This window comes from Spea bombifrons, chromosome 4 (genome assembly GCF_027358695.1).
Source record: "Spea bombifrons isolate aSpeBom1 chromosome 4, aSpeBom1.2.pri, whole genome shotgun sequence".
Taxonomy (NCBI): Eukaryota; Metazoa; Chordata; class Amphibia; order Anura; family Pelobatidae; genus Spea; species Spea bombifrons.
In genome coordinates, this window is record NC_071090.1 from 32,331,005 (window position 1) to 32,353,751 (window position 22,747).

Genomic DNA, 22,747 nt, shown 5'->3' on the forward strand with positions numbered 1-22,747 from the left:
CTACTCTCTCTTTCACTCTGCTTCTGTCTCTTACACTCTGCTACTGTCTCTTACGCTCTGTTACTGTCTCTTACACTCTACTACACTCTCGTACACTCTGTTACTGTCTTGTACACTCTGTTACTGTCTCTTACACTCTGTTACACTCTCTTACACTCTGTTACTGTCTCTTACACTCTCTTACACTCTGCTGCTGTCTCTTACACTCTGTTACTGTCTCTTACACTCTCTTACACTCTCCTACACTCTGCTACTGTCTCTTACACCCTCTTACACTCTGTTACTGTCTCTTACACTCTCTGACACGCTGTTACACTCTCTTACACGCTGTTACACTCTCTTACACGCTGTTACACCCTCTTACACACTGTTACTGTCTCTTACACTCTCTTACACTCTGCTACTGTCTCTTACACTCTGTTACTGTCTCTTTCACTCTGCTACTGTCTCTTACACTCTGCTACTATCTCTTACGCTCTGTTACTGTCTCTTACACTCTACTACACTGTCATACACTCCGTTACTGTATCTTACACTCTGTTACTGTCTCGTACACTCTGTTACTGTCTCTTACACTCTTTTACTGTCTCCTATACTCTGTTACTGTCTCCTATACTCTGTTACACTCTCTTATACTCTGCTGCTGTCTCATATACTCTGTTACTGTCTCTTACACTCTGTCACTGTCTCTTACACTCTCTTACACTCTCCTACACTCTGCTACTGTCTCTTACACCCTCTTACACTCTGTTACTGTCTCTTACACTCTGTTACACTCTCTTACACTCTGTTACTGTCTCTTACATTCTCTTACACTCTGTTACTATCTCCTATACTCTGTTACTGTCTCCTGTACTCTGTTACACTCTCTTACACTCTGCTACTGTCTAATATACTCTGTTACCGTCTCTTACTCTCTGCTACTGTCTCTTACACAGGTTTACGATGTCTACGCGAAGAGATCCCCAAAGACGTTCACAGTATACTGAGATCATTCGGGACTATGTGATCCTAGAGGACGGTATATGCCATGTGACACTCTCTTACACTCTACTACACTCTACTACACTCTACTACGGTTTCTTTCTCTCTGCTACTGTCTCTTTCACTCTGTTACTGTCTCTTACACTCTGTTACTGTCTCTTACACTCTGTTACTGTCTCTTAAACTCTGCTACTGTCTATAACACTCTCTTACACTCTGTTACTGTTTATTACACTCTGCTACTGTCTCTTACACTCTCTTACACTCTGTTACTGTCTATTACACTCTGCTACTGTCTCTTACACTCTCTTACACTATGTTACACTCTCTTACACTCTGCTGCTGTCTCTTACACTCTGTTACTGTCTCTTACACTCTGTTACTGTCTCTTACACTCTCTTACACTCTGCTGCTGTCTCTTACACTCTGTTACTGTCTCTTACACTCTCTTACACTCTCCTACACTCTGCTACTGTGTCTTACACCCTCTTACACTCTGTTACTGTCTCTTACACTCTCTTACACTCTGTTACACTCTCTTACACGCTGTTACACCCTCTTACACACTGTTACTGTCTCTTACACTCTCTTACACTCTGCTACTGTCTCTTACACTCTGTTACTGTCTCTTACACTATCTTACACTCTCTTACCCTCTCCTACACTCTGCTACTGTCTCTTACACCCTCTTACACTCTGTTACTGTCTCTTACACTCTCTTACACTCTGTTACACTCTCTTACACGCTGTTACACCCTCTTACACACTGTTACTGTCTCTTACACACTGTTACTGTCTCTTACACTCTCATACACTCTGCTACTGTCTCTTACACTCTGTTACTGTCTCTTTCACTCTGCTACTGTCTCTTCCACTCTGCTACTATCTCTTACGCTCTGTTACTGTCTCTTACACTCTACTACACTGTCATACACTCTGTTACTGTATCTTACACGCTGTTACACACTCTTACATTCTGTTACTGTCTCTTACACTCTCTTATACTCTGCTATTGTCTCTTACACTCTGCTACTGTCTCTTACACTCTGCTCCTCTCTCTTTCACTCTGCTTCTGTCTCTTACACTCAGCTACTGTCTCTTACGCTCTGTTACTGTCTCTTACACTCTACTACACTCTCGTACACTCTGTTACTGTCTCTTACACTCTGTTACTGTCGCGTACACTCTGTTACTATCTCTTACACTCTGTTACACTCTCTTACACTCTGTTACTGTCTCTTACACTCTCTTACACTCTGCTGCTGTCTCTTACACTCTGTTACTGTCTCTTACACTCTCTTACACTCTCTTACACTCTCTTACACTCTCTTACACTCTCATACACTCTGCTACTGTCTCTTACACCCTCTTACACTCTGTTACTGTCTCTTACACTCTCTTACACTCTGTTACACTCTCTTACACGCTGTTACACCCTCTTACACACTGTTACTGTCTCTTACACTCTGTTACTGTCTCTTACACTCTGTTACTGTCTCCTATACTCTGTTACTGTCTCCTATACTCTGTTACACTCTCTTACACTCTGCTGCTGTCTCATATACTCTGTTACTGTCTCTTACACTCTGTTACTGTCTCTTACACTCTCTTACAATCTGTTACACTCTCTTACACGCTGTTACACACTCTTACACTCTGTTACACCCTCTTATACACTGTTACTGTCTCTTACATTCTCTTACACTCTGCTACTGTCTCTTACATTCTGTTACTGTCACTTACACTCTGCTACTGTCTCATACACTCTGTTACTGTCTCTTTCACTCTGCTACTGTCTCTTACACTCTGCTACTATCTCTTACGCTCTGTTACTGTCTCTTACACTCTACTACACTGTCATACACTCTGTTACTGTATCTTACACTCTGTTACTGTCTCGTACACTCTGTTACTGTCTCTTACACTCTGTTACTGTCTCCTATACTCTGTTACTGTCTCCTATACTCTGTTACACTCTCTTACACTCTGCTGCTGTCTCATATACTATGTTACTGTCTCTTACACTCTGTTACTGTCTCTTACACTCTCTTACCCTCTCCTACACTCTGCTACTGTCTCTTACACCCTCTTACACTCTGTTACTGTCTCTTACACTCTCTTACACTCTGTTACACTCTCTTACACGCTGTTACACCCTCTTACACACTGTTACTGTCTCTTACACTCTCTTACACTCTGCTACTGTCTCTTACCCTCTGTTACTGTCTCTTACACTCTGCTACTGTCTCCTACACTCTGTTACTGTCTCTTTCACTCTGCTACTGTCTCTTACACTCTGCTACTATCTCTTACGCTCTGTTACTGTCTCTTACACTCTACTACACTGTCATACACTCTGTTACTGTCTCGTACACTCTGTTACTGTCTCGTACACTCTGTTACTGTCTCTTACACTCTGTTACTGTCTCCTATACTCTGTTACTGTCTCCTATACTCTGTTACACTCTCTTACACTCTGCTGCTGTCTCATATACTCTGTTACTGTCTCTTACACTCTGTTACTGTCTCTTACACTCTGTTACTGTCTCCTATACTCTGTTACTGTCTCCTATACTCTGTTACACTCTCTTACACTCTGCTGCTGTCTCACATACTCTGTTACTGTCTCTTACACTCTGTTACTGTCTCTTACACTCTCTTACACTCTCTTACACTCTCCTACACTCTGCTACTGTCTTACACCCTCTTACACTCTGTTACTGTCTCTTACACTCTGTTACACTCTCTTACACTCTGTTACTGTCTCTTACATTCTCTTACACTCTGTTACTGTCTCCTATACTCTGTTACCGTCTCTTACTCTCTGCTACTGTCTCTTACACAGGTTTACGATGTCTACGTGAAGAGATCCCCAAAGACGTTCACAGTATACTGAGATCATTCTGGACTATGTGATCCTAGAGGACGGTATATGCCATGTGACACTCTCTTACACTCTGCTACACTCTACTACACTCTGCTACTGTCTCTTTCACTCTGTTACTGTCTCTTACACTCTGTTACTGTCTCTTACAATCTGTTACTGTCTCTTAAACTCTGCTACTGTCTATAACACTCTCTTACACTCTGTTACTGTCTATTACACTCTGCTACTGTCTCTTACACTCTCTTACACTATGTTACACTCTCTTACACTCTGCTGCTGTCTCTTACACTCTGTTACTGTCTCTTACACTCTGTTACTGTCTCTTACACTCTCCTACACTCTGTTACTGTCTCTTACACTCTCTTACACTCTGCTACTGTCTCTTACACTCTGCTACTGTCTCTTACACTCTGCTACTCTCTCTTTCACTCTGCTTCTGTCTCTTACACTCTGCTACTGTCTCTTACGCTCTGTTACTGTCTCTTACACTCTACTACACTCTCGTACACTCTGTTACTGTCTCTTACACTCTGTTACTGTCTCGTACACTCTGTTACTGTCTCTTACACTCTGTTACACTCTCTTACACTCTGTTACTGTCTCTTACACTCTCTTACACTCTGCTGCTGTCTCTTACACTTTGTTACTGTCTCTTACACTCTGTTACTGTCTCTTACACTCTCTTACACTCTCTTACACTCTGCTACTGTCTCTTACACCCTCTTACACTCTGTTACTGTCTCTTACACTCTCTTACACGCTGTTACACTCTCTTACACGCTGTTACACTCTCTTACACGCTGTTACACCCTCTTACACACTGTTACTGTCTCTTACACTCTCTTACACTCTGCTACTCTTACACTCTGTTTCTGTCTCTTGCACTCTGCTACTGTCTCTTACACTCTGTTACACTCTCTTACACGCTGTTACACCCTCTTACACACTGTTACTGTCTCTTACACTCTCTTACACTCTGCTACTCTTACACTCTGTTTCTGTCTCTTGCACTCTGCTACTGTCTCTTACACTCTGTTACTGTCTCTTACACTCTGCTACTATCTCTTACGCTCTGTTACTGTCTCTTACACTCTACTACACTGTCATACACTCTGTTACTGTATCTTACACTCTGTTACTGTCTCGTACACTCTGTTACTGTCTCTTACACTCTGTTACACTCTCTTACACTCTGCAACTGTCTCTTACACTCTTTTACACTCTGTTACTGTCTCCTATACTTTGTTACTGTCTCCTATACTCTGTTACACTCTCTTACACCCTGCTACTGTCTCATTTACTCTGTTAGTGTCTCTTACTCTCTGCTACTGTCTCTTACACAGGTTTACAATGTCTACGCGAAGAGATCCCCAAAGACGTTCACAGTATACTGAGATCATTCGGGACTATGTGATCCTAGAGGACGGTAGATGCCATGTGACACTCTCTTACACTCTACTACACTCTACTACACTCTACTACTGTCTGTTTCACTCTGCTACTGTCTCTTACACTCCGTTACTGTCTCTTACACTCTGTTACTGTCTCTTACACTCTGTTACTGTCTCTTACACTCTGCTACTGTATCTTACACTCTGCTATTGTCTCTTACACTCTGCTACTGTCTATAACACTCTCTTACACTCTGTTCCTGTCTATTACACTCTGCTTCTTTCTCTTACACTCTCTTACACTATGTTACACTCTCTTACACTCTGCTGCTGTCTCTTACACTCTCTTACTGTCTCTTACACTCTGTTACTGTCTCTTACACTCTCTTACACTCTGCTACTGTCTCTTACACTCTGCTACTGTCTCTTACACTCTGCTACTCTCTCTTTCACTCTGCTTCTGTCTCTTACACTCTGCTACTGTCTCTTACGCTCTGTTACTGTCTCTTACACTCTACTACACTCTCGTACACTCTGTTACTGTCTCTTACACTCTGTTACTGTCTCCTATACTTTGTTACTGTCTCCTATACTCTGTTACACTCTCTTACACCCTGCTACTGTCTCATTTACTCTGTTACTGTCTCTTACTCTCTGCTACTGTCTCTTACACAGGTTTACAATGTCTACGCGAAGAGATCCCCAAAGACGTTCACAGTATACTGAGATCATTCGGGACTATGTGATCCTAGAGGACGGTAGATGCCATGTGACACTCTCTTACACTCTACTACACTCTACTACACTCTACTACTGTCTGTTTCACTCTGCTACTGTCTCTTACACTCCGTTACTGTCTCTTACACTCTGTTACTGTCTCTTACACTCTGTTACTGTCTCTTACACTCTGCTACTGTATCTTACACTCTGCTATTGTCTCTTACACTCTGCTACTGTCTATAACACTCTCTTACACTCTGTTCCTGTCTATTACACTCTGCTTCTTTCTCTTACACTCTCTTACACTATGTTACACTCTCTTACACTCTGCTGCTGTCTCTTACACTCTCTTACTGTCTCTTACACTCTGTTACTGTCTCTTACACTCTCTTACACTCTGCTACTGTCTCTTACACTCTGCTACTGTCTCTTACACTCTGCTACTCTCTCTTTCACTCTGCTTCTGTCTCTTACACTCTGCTACTGTCTCTTACGCTCTGTTACTGTCTCTTACACTCTACTACACTCTCGTACACTCTGTTACTGTCTCTTACACTCTGTTACTGTCTCGTACACTCTGTTTCTGTCTCTTACACTCTGTTACACTCTCTTACACTCTCCTACACTCTGCTACTGTCTCTTACACCCTCTTACACTCTGTTACTGTCTCTTACACTCTCTTACACGCTGTTACACTCTCTTACATGCTGTTACACTCTCTTACACGCTGTTACACCCTCTTACACGCTGTTACACCCTCTTACACACTGTTACTGTCTCTTACACTCTCTTACACTCTGCTACTGTCTCTTTCACTCTGCTACTGTCTCTTACACTCTGATACTATCTCTTACGCTCTGTTACTGTCTCTTACACTCTACTACACTGTCATACACTCTGTTACTGTATCTTACACTCTGTTACTGTCTCTTACACTCTGTTACACTCTCTTAAACTCTGTAACTGTCTCTTACACTCTCTTACACTCTGTTACTGTCTCCTATACTCTGTTACTGTCTCATATACTCTGTTACACTCTCTTACACTCTGCTACTGTCTCATATACTCTGTTACTGTCTCTTGCACAGGTTTACGATGTCTACGCGAAGAGATCCCCAAAGACGTTGACAGTATACGGAGATCATTCGGGACTATGTGGTCCTAGAGGACGGTAAATGCCATGTGACACATTCTTACACTCTACAACACTCTACTACTGTCTCTTTCACTCTGCTACTGTCTCTTACACTCTGTTACTGTCTCTTACACTCTGTTACTGTCTCTTACACTCTGCTACTGTATCTTACACTCTGCTATTGTCTCTTACACTCTGCTACTGTCTATAACACTCTCTTACACTCTGTTACTGTCTATCACACTCTGCTACTGTCTCTTACACTCTCTTACACTATGTTACACTCTCTTACACTTTGCTGCTGTCTCTTACACTCTGTTACTGTCTCTTACACTCTGTTACTGTCTCTTACACTCTCCTATACTCTGTTACTGTCTCTTACACTCTCTTACACTTTGTTACACTCTCTTACACGCTGTTACACTCTCTTACACTCTGTTACTGTCTCTTACACTCTGCTACTGTCTCTTACACTCTGCTACTGTCTCTTACACTCTACTACTCTCTCTTTCACTCTGCTTCTGTCTCTTACACTCTGTTACTGTCTCTTACACTCTCTTACACTCTCCTACACTCTGCTACTGTCTCTTACACCCACTTACACTCTGTTACTGTCTCTTACACTCTGCTACTGTCTCTTACACTCTGTTACTGTCTCTTACACTCTGCCACTATCTCTTACGCTCTGTTACTGTCTCTTACACTCTACTACACTGTCATACACTCTGTTACTTTATCTTACACTCTGTTACTGTCTCGTACACTCTGTTACTGTCTCTTACACTCTGTTACTGTCTCCTATACTCTGTTACTGTCTCCTATACTCTGTTACACTCTCTTACACTCTGCTGCTGTCTCATATACTCTGTTACTGTCTCTTACACTCTGTTACTGTCTCTTACACTCTCTCACACTCTCTTACACTCTCCTACACTCTGCTACTGTCTCTTACACCCTCTTACACTCTGTTACTGTCTCTTACACTCTGTTACACTCTCTTACACTCTGTTACTGTCTCTTACATTCTCTTACACTCTGTTACTATCTCCTATACTCTGTTACTGTTTCCTGTAGTCTGTTACACTCTCTTACACTCTGCTACTGTCTAATATACTCTGTTACCGTCTCTTACTCTCTGCTACTGTCTCTTACACAGGTTTACGATGTCTACGCGAAGAGATCCCCAAAGACGTTCACAGTATACTGAGATCATTCGGGACTATGTGATCCTAGAGGACGGTATATGCCATGTGACACTCTCTTACACTCTACTACACTCTACTACACTCTACTACTGTTTCTTTCACTCTGCTATTGTCTCTTTCACTCTGTTACTGTCTCTTACTCTCTGTTACTGTCTCTTACACTCTGTTACTGTCTCTTAAACTCTGCTACTGTCTATAACACTCTCTTACACTCTGTTACTGTTTATTATACTCTGCTACTGTCTCTTACACTCTCTTACACTGTGTTACTGTCTATTACACTCTGCTACTGTCTCTTACACTCTCTTACACTATGTTACACTCTCTTACACTCTGCTGCTGTCTCTTACACTCTGTTACTGTCTCTTACACTCTCTTACACTCTGTTACTGTCTCTTTCACTCTGCTACTGTCTCTTACACTCTGCTACTGTCTCTTATGCTCTGTTACTGTCTCTTACACTCTACTACACTCTCGTACACTCTGTTACTGTCGCGTACACTCTTTTACTGTCTCTTACACTCTTTTACTGTCTCTTACACTCTGTTACACTCTGTTACTGTCTATTACACTCTGCTACTGTCTCTTACACTCTCTTACACTATGTTACACTCTCTTACACTCTGCTGCTGTCTCTTGCACTCTGTTACTGTCTCTTACACTCAGTTACTGTTTCTTACACTCTCCTACACTCTGCTACTGTCTCTTACACTCTGCTACTGTCTCTTACACTCTCTTACACTATGTTACACTCTCTTACACTTTGCTGCTGTCTCTTACACTCTGCTTCTGTCTCTTACACTCTGCTACTGTCTCTTACGCTCTGTTACTGTCTCTTACACTCTACTACACTCTCGTACACTCTGTTACTGTCTCTTACACTCTGTTACTGTCTCGTACACTTTGTTACTGTCTCTTACACTCTGTTACACTCTCTTACACTCTGTTACTGTCTCTTACACTCTCTTACACTCTGCTGCTGTCTCTTACACTCTGTTACTGTATCTTACACTCTGTTACTGTCTCTTACACTCTCTTACACTCTCTTACACTCTCCTACACTCTGCTACTGTGTCTTACACCCTCTTACACTCTGTTTCTGTCTCTTACACTCTCTTACACGCTGTTACACTCTCTTACACGCTGTTACACTCTCTTACACGCTGTTACACCCTCTTACACACTGTTACTGTCTCTTACACTCTCTTACACTCTGCTACTGTCTCTTACACTCTGTTACTGTCTCTTTCACTCTGCTACTGTCTCTTACACTCTGCTACTATCTCTTACGCTCTGTTACTGTCTCTTACACTCTACTACACTGTCATACACTCTGTTACTGTCTTGTACACTCTGTTACTGTCTCGTACACTCTGTTACTGTCTCTTACACTCTGTTACTGTCTCCTATACTCTGTTACTGTCTCCTATACTCTGTTACACTCTCTTACACTCTGCTGCTGTCTCATATACTCTGTTACTGTCTCTTACACTCTGTTACTGTCTCTTACACTCTCTTACACTCTCTTACACTCTCCTACTGTCTCTTACACCCTCTTACACTCTGTTACTGTCTCTTACACTCTGTTACACTCTCTTACACTATGTTTCTGTCTCTTACATTCTCTTACACTCTTTTACTGTCTCCTATACTCTGTTACTGTCTCCTATGCTCTGTTACACTCTCTTACACTCTGCTACTGTCTCATATACTCTGTTACCGTCTCTTACTCTTTGCTACTGTCTCTTACACAGGTTTACGATGTCTACGCGAAGAGATCCCCAAAGACGTTCACAGTATACTGAGATCATTCTGGACTATGTGATTCTAGAGGACGGTATATGCCATGTGACACTCTCTTACACTCTACTACACTCTACTACACTCTACTACACTCTGCTACTGTCTCTTTCACTCTGTTACTGTCTCTTACACTCTGTTACTGTCTCTTACACTCTGTTACTGTCTCTTAAACTCTGCTACTGTCTATAACACTCTCTTACACTCTGTTACTGTCTATTGCACTCTGGTACTGTCTCTTACACTCTCTTACACTCTGTTACTGTCTATTACACTCTGCTACTGTCTCTTACACTCTCTTACACTATGTTACACTCTCTTACACTCTGCTGCTGTCTCTTACACTCTGTTACTGTCTCTTACACTCTGTTACTGTCTCTTACACTCTCTTACACTCTGTTACACTCTCTTTCACGCTGTTACACTCTCTTACACTCTGTTACTGTCTCTTACACTCTCTTACACTCTGCTACTGTCTCTCACACTCTGCCACTGTCTCTTACACTCTGCTACTCTCTGTTTCACTCTGCTTCTGTCTCTTACACTCTGCTACTGTCTCTTACACTCTGTTACTGTCTCTTTCACTCTGCTACTGTCTCTTTCACTCTGCTACTATCTCTTACGCTCTGTTACTGTCTCTTACACTCTACTACACTGTCATACACTCTGTTACTGTCTCGTACACTCTGTTACTGTCTCGTACACTCTGTTACTGTCTCTTACACTCTGTTACTGTCTCCTATACTCTGTTACTGTCTCCTATACTCTGTTACACTCTCTTACACTCTGCTGCTGTCTCATATACTCTGTTACTGTCTCTTACACTCTGTTACTGTCTCTTACACTCTCTTACACTCTCTTACACTCTCCTACACTCTGCTACTGTCTCTTACACCCTCTTACACTCTGTTACTGTCTCTTACACTCTGTTACACTCTCTTACACTCTGTTACTGTCTCTTACACTCTCTTACACTCTGTTACACTCTCTTACACGCTGCTACTGTCTCTTACACTCTGCTACTATCTCTTACGCTCTGTTACTGTCTCTTCCACTCTACTACACTGTCATACACTCTGTTACTGTCTCTTACACTCTGTTACACTCTCTTACACTCTGTTACTGTCTCTTACACTCTCTTACACTCTGTTACACTCTCTTACACTCTGCTACTGTCTCATATACTCTGTTACCGTCTCTTACTCTCTGCTACTGTCTCTTACACAGGTTTACGATGTCTACGCGAAGAGATCCCCAAAGACGTTCACAGTATACTGAGATCATTCTGGATTATGTGATTCTAGAGGACGGTATATGCCATGTGACACTCTCTTACACTCTACTACACTCTACTACACTCTACTACTGTTTCTTTCACTCTGCTTCTGTCTCTTTCACTCTGTTACTGTCTCTTTCACTCTGTTACTGTCTCTTACACTCTGTTACTGTCTCTTAAACTCTGCTACTGTCTATAACACTCTCTTACACTCTGTTACTGTCTATTACACTCTTCTACTGTCTCTTACACTCTCATACACTATGTTACACTCTGCTACAGTCTATTACACTCTGCTACTGTCTCTTACACTCTGCTATTGTCTCTTACACTCTGCTACTGTCTATAACACTCTCTTACACTCTGTTACTGTCTATTACACTCTGCTACTGTCTCTTACACTCTCTTACACTCTGTAACTGTCTCTTACACTCTGTTACTGTCTCCTATACTCTGTTACTGTCTCCTATACTCTGTTACACTCTCTTACACTCTGCTACTGTCTCATATACTCTGTTACTGTCTCTTACTCTCTGCTACTGTCTCTTACACAGGTTTATGATGTCTACGCGAAGAGATCCCCAAAGACGTTCACAGTATACTGAGATCATTCGGGACTTTGTGATCCTAGAGGACGGTATATGCCATGTGACACTCTCTTACACTCTACTACACTCTACTACTGTCTCTTTCACTCTGCTACTGTCTCTTACACTCTGTTACTGTCTCTTACACTCTGTTACTGTCTCTTACACTCTGCTACTGTGTCTTACACTGTGGTATTGTCTCTTACACTCTGCTACTGTCCAGAACACTCTCTTACACTCTGTTACTGTCTATTACACTCTGCTACTGTCTCTTACACTCTCTTACACTATGTTACACTCTCTTACACTCTCTTACACTCTGTTACTGTCTCTTACACTCTGTTACTGTCTCTTACACTCTCCTACACTCTGTTACTGTCTTTTACACTCTCTTACACTCTGCTACTGTCGCTTACACTATGCTACTGTCTCTTACACTCTGCTACTCTCTCTTTCACTCTGCTTCTGTCTCTTACACTCTGCTACTGTCTCTTACGCTCTGTTACTGTCTCTTACACTCTACTACACTCTCGTACACTCTGTTACTGTCTTGTACACTCTGTTACTGTCTCTTACACTCTGTTACACTCTCTTACACTCTGTTACTGTCTCTTACACTCTCTTACACTCTGCTGCTGTCTCTTACACTCTGTTACTGTCTCTTACACTCTGTTACTGTCTCTTACACTCTCTTACACTCTGCTACTATCTCTTACACTCTGTTACTGTCTCTTTCACTCTGCTACTGTCTCTTACACTCTGCTACTATCTCTTACGCTCTGTTACTGTCTCTTACACTCTACTACACTGTCATACACTCTGTTACTGTATCTTACACTCTGTTACTGTCTCTTAAACTCTGCTACTGTCTATAACACTCTCTTACACTCTGTTACTGTCTATTACACTCTGCTACTGTCTCTTACACACTCTTACACTCTTTTACTGTATATTACACTCTGCTACTGTCTCTTACACTCTCTTACACTGTGTTACACTCTCTTACACTCTGCTGCTGTCTCTTACACTCTGTTACTGTCTCTTACACTCTGTTACTGTCTCTTACACTCTCCTACACTCTGTTACTGTCTCTTACACTCTCTTACACTCTGTTACTGTCTCTTACACTCTCTTACACTCTGCTACTGTCTCTCACACTCTGCCACTGTCTCTTACACTCTGCTACTCTCTGTTTCACTCTGCTTCTGTCTCTTACCCTCTGTTACTGTCTCTTACACTCTACTACACTCTCGTACACTCTGTTACTGTCTCGTACACTCTGTTACTGTCTCTTACACTCTGTTACACTCTCTTACACTCTGTTACTGTCTCTTACACTCTCTTACACTTTGCTGCTGTCTCTTACACTCTGTTACTGTCTCTTACACTCTGTTACTGTCTCTTACACTCTCTTACACTCTGTTACACTCTCTTACACGCTGTTACACACTGTTACTGTCTCTTACACTCTGTTACTGTCTCTTACATTCTGCTACTGTCCCTTACACTCTGTTACTGTCTCTTTCACTCTGCTACTGTCTCTTACACTCTGCTACTATCTCTTACGCTCTGTTACTGTCTCTTACACGCTACTACACTGTCATACGCTCTGTTACTGTATCTTACACTCTGTTACTGTCTCGTACACTCTGTTACTGTCTCTTACACTCTGTTACTGTCTCCTATACTCTGTTACTGTCTCCTATACTCTGTTACACTCTCTTACACTCTGCTGCTGTCTCATATACTCTGTTACTGTCTCTTACACTCTGTTATTGTCTCTTACACTCTCTTACACTCTCCTACACTCTGCTACTGTCTCTTACACCCTCTTACACTCTGTTACTGTCTCTTACACTCTGTTACACTCTCTTACACTCTGTTACTGTCTCTTACATTCTCTTACACTCTGTTACTGTTTCCTATACTCTGCTACTATCTCTTACGCTCTGTTACTGTCTCTTACACTCTACTACACTGTCATACACTCTGTTACTGTATCTTACACTCTGTTACTGTCTCTTAAACTCTGCTACTGTCTATAACACTCTCTTACACTCTGTTACTGTCTATTACACTCTGCTACTGTCTCTTACACTCTCTTAAACTCTTTTACTGTATATTACACTCTGCTACTGTCTCTTACACTCTCTTACACTGTGTTACACTCTCTTACACTCTGCTGCTGTCTCTTACACTCTGTTACTGTCTCTTACACTCTGTTACTGTCTCTTACACTCTCCTACACTCTGTTACTGTCTCTTACACTCTCTTACACTCTGTTACACTCTCTTACACTCTGTTACTGTCTCTTACACTCTCTTACACTCTGCTACTGTCTCTCACACTCTGCCACTGTCTCTTACACTCTGCTACTCTCTGTTTCACTCTGCTTCTGTCTCTTACCCTCTGTTACTGTCTCTTACACTCTACTACACTCTCGTACACTCTGTTACTGTCTCGTACACTCTGTTACTGTCTCTTACACTCTGTTACACTCTCTTACACTCTGTTACTGTCTCTTACACTCTCTTACACTTTGCTGCTGTCTCTTACACTCTGTTACTGTCTCTTACACTCTGTTACTGTCTCTTACACTCTCTTACACTCTCCTACACTCTGCTACTGTCTCTTACACCCTCTTACACTCTGTTACTGTCTCTTACACTCTCTTACACTCTGTTACACTCTCTTACACGCTGTTACACCCTCTTACACACTGTTACTGTCTCTTACACTCTGTTACTGTCTCTTACATTCTGCTACTGTCTCTTACACTCTGTTACTGTCTCTTTCACTCTGCTACTGTCTCTTACACTCTGCTACTATCTCTTACGCTCTGTTACTGTCTCTTACACGCTACTACACTGTCATACGCTCTGTTACTGTATCTTACACTCTGTTACTGTCTCGTACACTCTGTTACTATCTCTTACACTCTGTTACTGTCTCCTATACTCTGTTACTGTCTCCTATACTCTGTTACACTCTCTTACACTCTGCTGCTGTCTCATATACTCTGTTACTGTCTCTTACACTCTGTCACTGTCTCTTACACTCTCTTACACTCTCCTACACTCTGCTACTGTCTCTTACACCCTCTTACACTCTGTTACTGTCTCTTACACTCTGTTACACTCTCTTACACTCTGTTACTGTCTCTTACACTCTCTTACACTCTGTTACACTCTCTTACACTCTGTTACTGTCTCTTACACTCTCTTACACTCTGCTACTGTCTCTCACACTCTGCCACTGTCTCTTACACTCTGCTACTCTCTGTTTCACTCTGCTTCTGTCTCTTACACTCTGCTACTGTCTCTTACCCTCTGTTACTGTCTCTTACACTCTACTACACTCTCGTACACTCTGTTACTGTCTCGTACACTCTGTTACTGTCTCTTACACTCTGTTACACTCTCTTACACTCTGTTACTGTCTCTTACACTCTCTTACACTTTGCTGCTGTCTCTTACACTCTGTTACTGTCTCTTACACTCTGTTACTGTCTCTTACACTCTCTTACACTCTCTTACACTCTCCTACACTCTGCTACTGTCTCTTACACCCTCTTACACTCTGTTACTGTCTCTTACACTCTCTTACACTCTGTTACACTCTCTTACACGCTGTTACACCCTCTTACACACTGTTACTGTCTCTTACACTCTGTTACTGTCTCTTACATTCTGCTACTGTCTCTTACACTCTGTTACTGTCTCTTTCACTCTGCTACTGTCTCTTACACTCTGCTACTATCTCTTACGCTCTGTTACTGTCTCTTACACGCTACTACACTGTCATACGCTCTGTTACTGTATCTTACACTCTGTTACTGTCTCGTACACTCTGTTACTGTATCTTACACTCTGTTACTGTCTCGTACACTCTGTTACTGTCTCTTACACTCTGTTACACTCTCTTACACTCTGCTGCTGTCTCATATACTCTGTTACTGTCTCTTACACTCTGTTACTGTCTCTTACACTCTCTTACACTCTCCTACACTCTGCTACTGTCTCTTACACCCTCTTACACTCTGTTACTGTCTCTTACACTCTGTTACACTCTCTTACACTCTGTTACTGTCTCTTACATTCTCTTACACTCTGTTACTGTTTCCTATACTCTGTTACTGTCTCCTATACTCTGTTACACTCTCTTACACTCTGCTACTGTCTCATATACTCTGTTACTGTCTCTTACTCTCTGCTACTGTCTCTTACACAGCTTTACGATGTCTACGCGAAGAGATCCCCAAAGACGTTCACAGTATACTGAGATCATTCGGGACTATGTGATCCTAGAGGACGGAATATGCCATGTGACACTCTCTTACACTCTACTACACTCCACTACTGTCTCTTTCACTCTGCTACTGTCTCTTACACTCTGTTACTGTCTCTTACACTCTGTTACTGTCTCTTACACTCTGCTACTGTATCTTACACTCTGTTATTGTCTCTTACACTCTGCTACTGTATCTTACACTCTGCTATTGTCTCTTACACTCTGTTACTGTCTATTGCACTCTGCTTCTGTCTCTTACACTCTCTTACACTATGTTACACTCTCTTACACTCTGCTGCTGTCTCTTACACTCTGTTACTGTCTCTTACACTCTCCTACACTTTGTTACTGTCTCTTACACTCTCCTACACTTTGTTACTGTCTCTTACACTCTCTTAGACTCTGCTACTGTCTCTTACACTCTGCTACTGTCTCTTACACTCTGCTACTCTCTCTTTCACTCTGCTTCTGTCTCTTACACTCTGCTACTGTCTCTTACGCTCTGTTACTGTCTCTTACACTCTACTACACTCTCGTACACTCTGTTACTGTCTCTTACACTCTGTTACTGTCTCGTACACTCTGTTACTGTCTCTTACACTCTGTTACACTCTCTTACACTCTGTTACTGTCTCTTACACTCTCTTACACTCTGCTGCTGTCTCTTACACTCTGTTACTGTCTCTTACACTCTGTTACTGTCTCTTACACTCTCTTACACTCTCTTACACTCTCCTACACTCTGCTACTGTCTCTTACACCCTCTTACACTCTGTTACTGTCTCTTACACTCTCTTACACGTTGTCACACTCTCTTACACGCTGTTACACTCTCTTACACGCTGTTACACCCTCTTACACACTGTTACTGTCTCTTACACTCTCTTACACTCTGCTACTGTCTCTTACACTCTGTTACTGTCTCTTTCACTCTGCTACTGTCTCGTACACTCTGCTACTATCTCTTACGGTCTGTTACTGTCTCTTACACTCTACTACACTGTCATACACTCTGTTACTGTATCTTACATTCTCTTACACTCTGTTACTGTCTCCTATACTCCGTTACACTCTCTTACACTCTGCTACTGTCTCATATACTCTGTTACCGTCTCTTACTCTCTGCTACTGTCTCTTACACAGGTTTACGATGTCTACGCGAAGAGATCCCCAAAGACGTTCACAGTATACTGAGATCATTCGGGATTATGTGATCCTAGAGGACGGTATATGCCATGTGACACTCTCTTACACTCTACTACACTCTACTACACTCTACTACTGTTTCTTTCACTCTGCTACTGTCTCTTTCACTCTGTTACTGTCTCTTACACTCTCTTACACTCTGCTACTGTCTCTTTCACTCTGTTACTGTCTCTTACACTCTGTTACTGTCTCTTACACTCTCTTACACTCTCCTACACTCTGCTACTGTCTCTTACAACCTCTTACACTCTGTTACTGTCTCTTACACTCTGTTACACTCTCTTACACGCTGTTACACCCTCTTACACACTGTTACTGTCTCTTACACTCTTACACTCTGCTACTGTCTCTTACACTCTGCTACTGTCTCCTAAACTCTGTTACTGTCTCTTTCACTCTGCTACTGTCTCTTACACTCTGCTACTATCTCTTACGCTCTGTTACTGTCTCTTACACTCTACTACACTGTCATACACTCTGTTACTGTCTCGTACACTCTGTTACTGTCTCTTACACTCTGTTACTGTCTCCTATACTCTGTTACTGTCTCTTATACTCTGTTACACTCTCTTACACTCTGCTGCTGTCTCATATACTCTGTTACTGTCTCTTACACTCTGTTACTGTCTCTTACACTCTCTTACACTCTGTTACACTCTCTTACACGCTGTTACACTCTCTTACATGCTGTTACACCCTCTTACACACTGTTACTGTCTCTTACACTCTCTTACACTCTGCTACTGTCTCTTACATTCTGTTACTGTCTCTTACACTCTGCTACTGTCTCTTACACTCTGTTACTGTCTCTTTCACTCTGCTACTGTCTCTTACACTCTGCTATTATCTCCTATGCTCTGTTACTGTCTCTTACACTCTACTACACTGTCATACACTCTGTTACTGTATCTTACACTCTTTTACTGTCTCGTACACTTTGTTACTGTCTCTTACACTCTGTTACTGTCTCCTATACTCTGTTACTGTCTCCTATACTCTGTTACACTCTCTTACACTCTGCTGCTGTCTCAGATACTCTGTTACTGTCTCTTACACTCTGTTACTGTCTCTTACACTCTCTTACACTCTCTTACCCTCCCCTACACTCTGCTACTGTCTCTTACACCCTCTTACACTCTGTTACTGTCTCTTACACTCTCTTACACTCTGTTACTCTCTCTTACACGCTGTTACACCCTCTTACACACTGTTACTGTCTCTTACACTCTCTTACACTCTGCTACTGTCTCTTACACTCTGTTACTGTCTCTTACACTCTGCTACTGTCTCCTACACTCTGTTACTGTCTCTTTCACTCTGCTACTGTCTCTTACACTCTGCTACTATCTCTTACGCTCTGTTACTGTCTCTTACACTCTACTACACTGTCATACACTCTGTTACTGTCTCGTACACTCTGTTACTGTCTCTTACACTCTGTTACTGTCTCCTATACTCTGTTACTGTCTCTTACACTCTGTTACACTCTCTTACACTCTGCTGCTGTCTCATATACTCTGTTACTGTCTCTTACACTCTGTTACTGTATCTTACACTCTCTTACACTCTCCTACACTCTGCTACTGTCTCTTACACCCTCTTACACTCTGTTACTCTCTTACACTCTGCTACTGTCTATAACACTCTCTTACACTCTGTTACTGTCTATTACACTCTGCTACTGTCTCTTACACTCTGCTATTGTCTCTTACACTCTGCTACTGTCTATAACACTCTCTTACACTCTGTTACTGTCTATTACACTCTCTTACACTCTGTAACTGTCTCTTACACTCTCTTACACTCTGTTACTGTCTCCTATACTCTGATACTGTCTCCTATACTCTGTTACACTCTCTTACACTCTGCTACTGTCTCTTACTCTCTGCTACTGTCTCTTACACAGGTTTACGATATCTACGCGAAGAGATCCCCAAGACGTTCACAGTATACTGAGATCATTCGGGAGTATGTGATCCTAGAGGACGGTATATGCCATTTGACACTCTCTTACACTCTACTACACTCTACTACACTCTACTACTGTCTCTTTCACTCTGCTACTGTCTCTTACACTCTGTTACTGTCTCTTACACTCTGTTACTGTCTCTTACACTCTGCTCCTGTCTCTTACACTGTGCTATTGTCTCTTACACTCTGCTACTGTTCATAACACTCTCTTACACTCTGTTACTGTCTATTACACTCTGCTACTGTCTCTTACACTCTCTTACACTATGTTACACTCTCTTACACTCTGCTGCTATCTCTTACACTCTGTTACTGTCTCTTACACTCTGTTACTGTCTCTTACACTCTCCTACACTCTGTTACTGTCTCTTACACTCTCTTACACTCTGCTACTGTCTCTTACACTCTGCTACTGTCTCTTACAGTCTGCTACTCTCTCTTTCACTCTGCTTCTGTCTCTTACACTCTGCTACTGTCTCTTACGCTCTGTTACTGTCTCTTACACTCTACGACACTCTCGTACACTCTGTTACTGTCTCTTACACTCTGTTACTGTCTCGTACACTCTGTTACTGTCTCTTACACTCTGTTACACTCTCTTACACTCTGTCACTGTCTCTTACACTCTCTTACACTCTGCTGCTGTCTCTTACACTCAGTTACTGTCTCTCACACTCTGTTACTGTCTCTTACACTCTCTTACACTCTCTTACACTCTGTTACACTCTCTTACACGCTGTTACACTCTCTTAGACGCTGTTACACCCTCTTACACACTGTTACTGTCTCTTACACTCTCTTACACTCTGCAACTGTCTCTAACACTCTGTTACTGTCTCTTGCACTCTGCTATTGTCTCTTACACTCTGTTACTGTCTCTTACACTCTGCTACTATCTCTTACGCTCTGTTACTGTCTCTTACACTCTACTACACTGTCATACACTCTGTTACTGTCTTGTACACTCTGTTACTGTCTCTTACACTCTGTTACACTCTCTTACACTCTGTAACTGTCTCTTACACTCTCTTACACTCTGTTACTGTCTCCTATACTTTGTTACTGTCTCCTATACTCTGTTACACTCTCTTACACTCTGCTACTGTCTCATATACTCTGTTACTGTCTCTTACTCTCTGCTACTGTCTCTTACACAGGTTTACGATGTCTATGCGAAGAGATCCCCAAAGACGTTCACAGTATACTGAGAACATTCGGGACTATGTGATCCTAGAGGACGTTATATGCCATGTGACACTCTCTTACACTCTACTACACTCTACTACACTCTACTACTGTCTCTTTCACTCTGCTACTGTCTCTGACACTCTGTTACTGTCTCTTACACTCTGTTACTGTCTCTTACACTCTGCTACTGTATCTTACACTCTGCTATTGTCTCTTACACTCTGCTACTGTCTATAACACTCTCTTACACTCTGTTACTGTCTATTGCACTCTGCTTCTGTCTCTTACACTCTCTTACACTATGTTACACTCTCTTACACTCTGCTGCTGTCTCTTACACTCTGCTGCTGTCTCTTACACTCTGTTACTGTCTCTTACACTCTGTTACTGTCTCTTACACTCTCCTACACTTTGTTACTGTCTCTTACACTCTCTTACACTCTGCTACTGTCTCTTACACTCTGCTACTGTCTCTTACACTCTGCTACTCTCTCTTTCACTCTGCTTCTGTCTCTTACACTCTGTTACTGTCTCTTACGCTCTGTTACTGTCTCTTACACTCTACTACACTCTCGTACACTCTGTTACTGTCTCTTACACTCTCTTACACTCTCTTACACTCTCCTACACTCTGCTACTGTCTCTTACACCCTCTTACACTCTGTTACTGTCTCTTACACTCTCTTACACGCTGTTACACTCTCTTACACGCTGTTACACTCTCTTACACGCTGTTACACTCTCTTACACGCTGTTACACCCTCTTACACGCTGTTACTGTCTCTTACACTCTCTTACACTCTGCTACTGTCTCTTACACTCTGTTACTGTCTCTTTCGCTCTGTTACTGTCTCTTACACTCTACTACACTGTCATACACTCTGTTACTGTATCTTACACTCTGTTACTGTCTCGTACACTCTGTTACTGTCTCTTACACTCTGTTACTGTCTCCTATACTATGTTACTGTCTCCTATACTCTGTTACACTCTCTTACACTCTGCTGCTGTCTCATATACTCTGTTACTGTCTTTTACACTCTGTTACTGTCTCTTACAGTCTCTTACACTCTCTTACCCTCTCCTACACTCTGCTACTGTCTCTTACACCCTCTTACACTCTGTTACTGTCTCTTACACTCTGTTACACTCTCTTACACGCTGTTACACTCTCTTACACTCTGCTACTGTCTCTTACATTCTGTTACTGTCACTTACACTCTGCTACTGTCTCTTACACTCTGTTACTGTCTCTTTCACTCTGCTACTGTCTCTTACACTCTGCTACTATCTCTTACGCTCTGTTACTGTCTCTTACACTCTACTACACTGTCATACACTCTGTTACTGTATCTTACACTCTGTTACTGTCTCGTACACTCTGTTACTGTCTCTTACACTCTGTTACTGTCTCCTATACTCTGTTACTGTCTCCTATACTCTGTTACACTCTCTTACACTCTGCTGCTGTCTCATATACTCTTTTACTGTCTCTTACACTCTGTTACTGTCTCTTACACTCTCTTACACTCTCTTACACTCTCCTACACTCTGCTACTGTCTCTTACACCCTCTTACACTCTGTTACTGTCTCTTACACTCTGTTACACTCTCTTACACTCTGTTACTGTCTCTTACATTCTCTTACACTCTGTTACTGTCTCCTATACTCTGTTACTGTCTCCTATACTCTGTTACACTCTCTTACTCTCTGCTACTGTCTCCTACACAGGTTTTCGATGTCTACGCAAAGAGATCCCCAAAGACGTTCACAGTATACTGAGATCATTCGGGACTATGTGATCCCAGAGGACGGTACATGCCATGTGACACTCTCTTACACTCTACTACACTCTACTACACTCTACTACTGTTTCTTTCACTCTACTACTGTCTCTTTCACTCTGTTACTGTCTCTTACACTCTGTTACTGTCTCTTAAACTCTGCTACTGTCTATAACACTCTCTTACACTCTGTTACTGTCTATTACACTCTGCTTCTGTCTCTTACACTCTCTTACACTATTTTACACTCTGCTACAGTCTATTACACTCTGCTACTGTCTCTTACACTCTGCTATTGTCTCTTACACTCTGCTACTGTCTA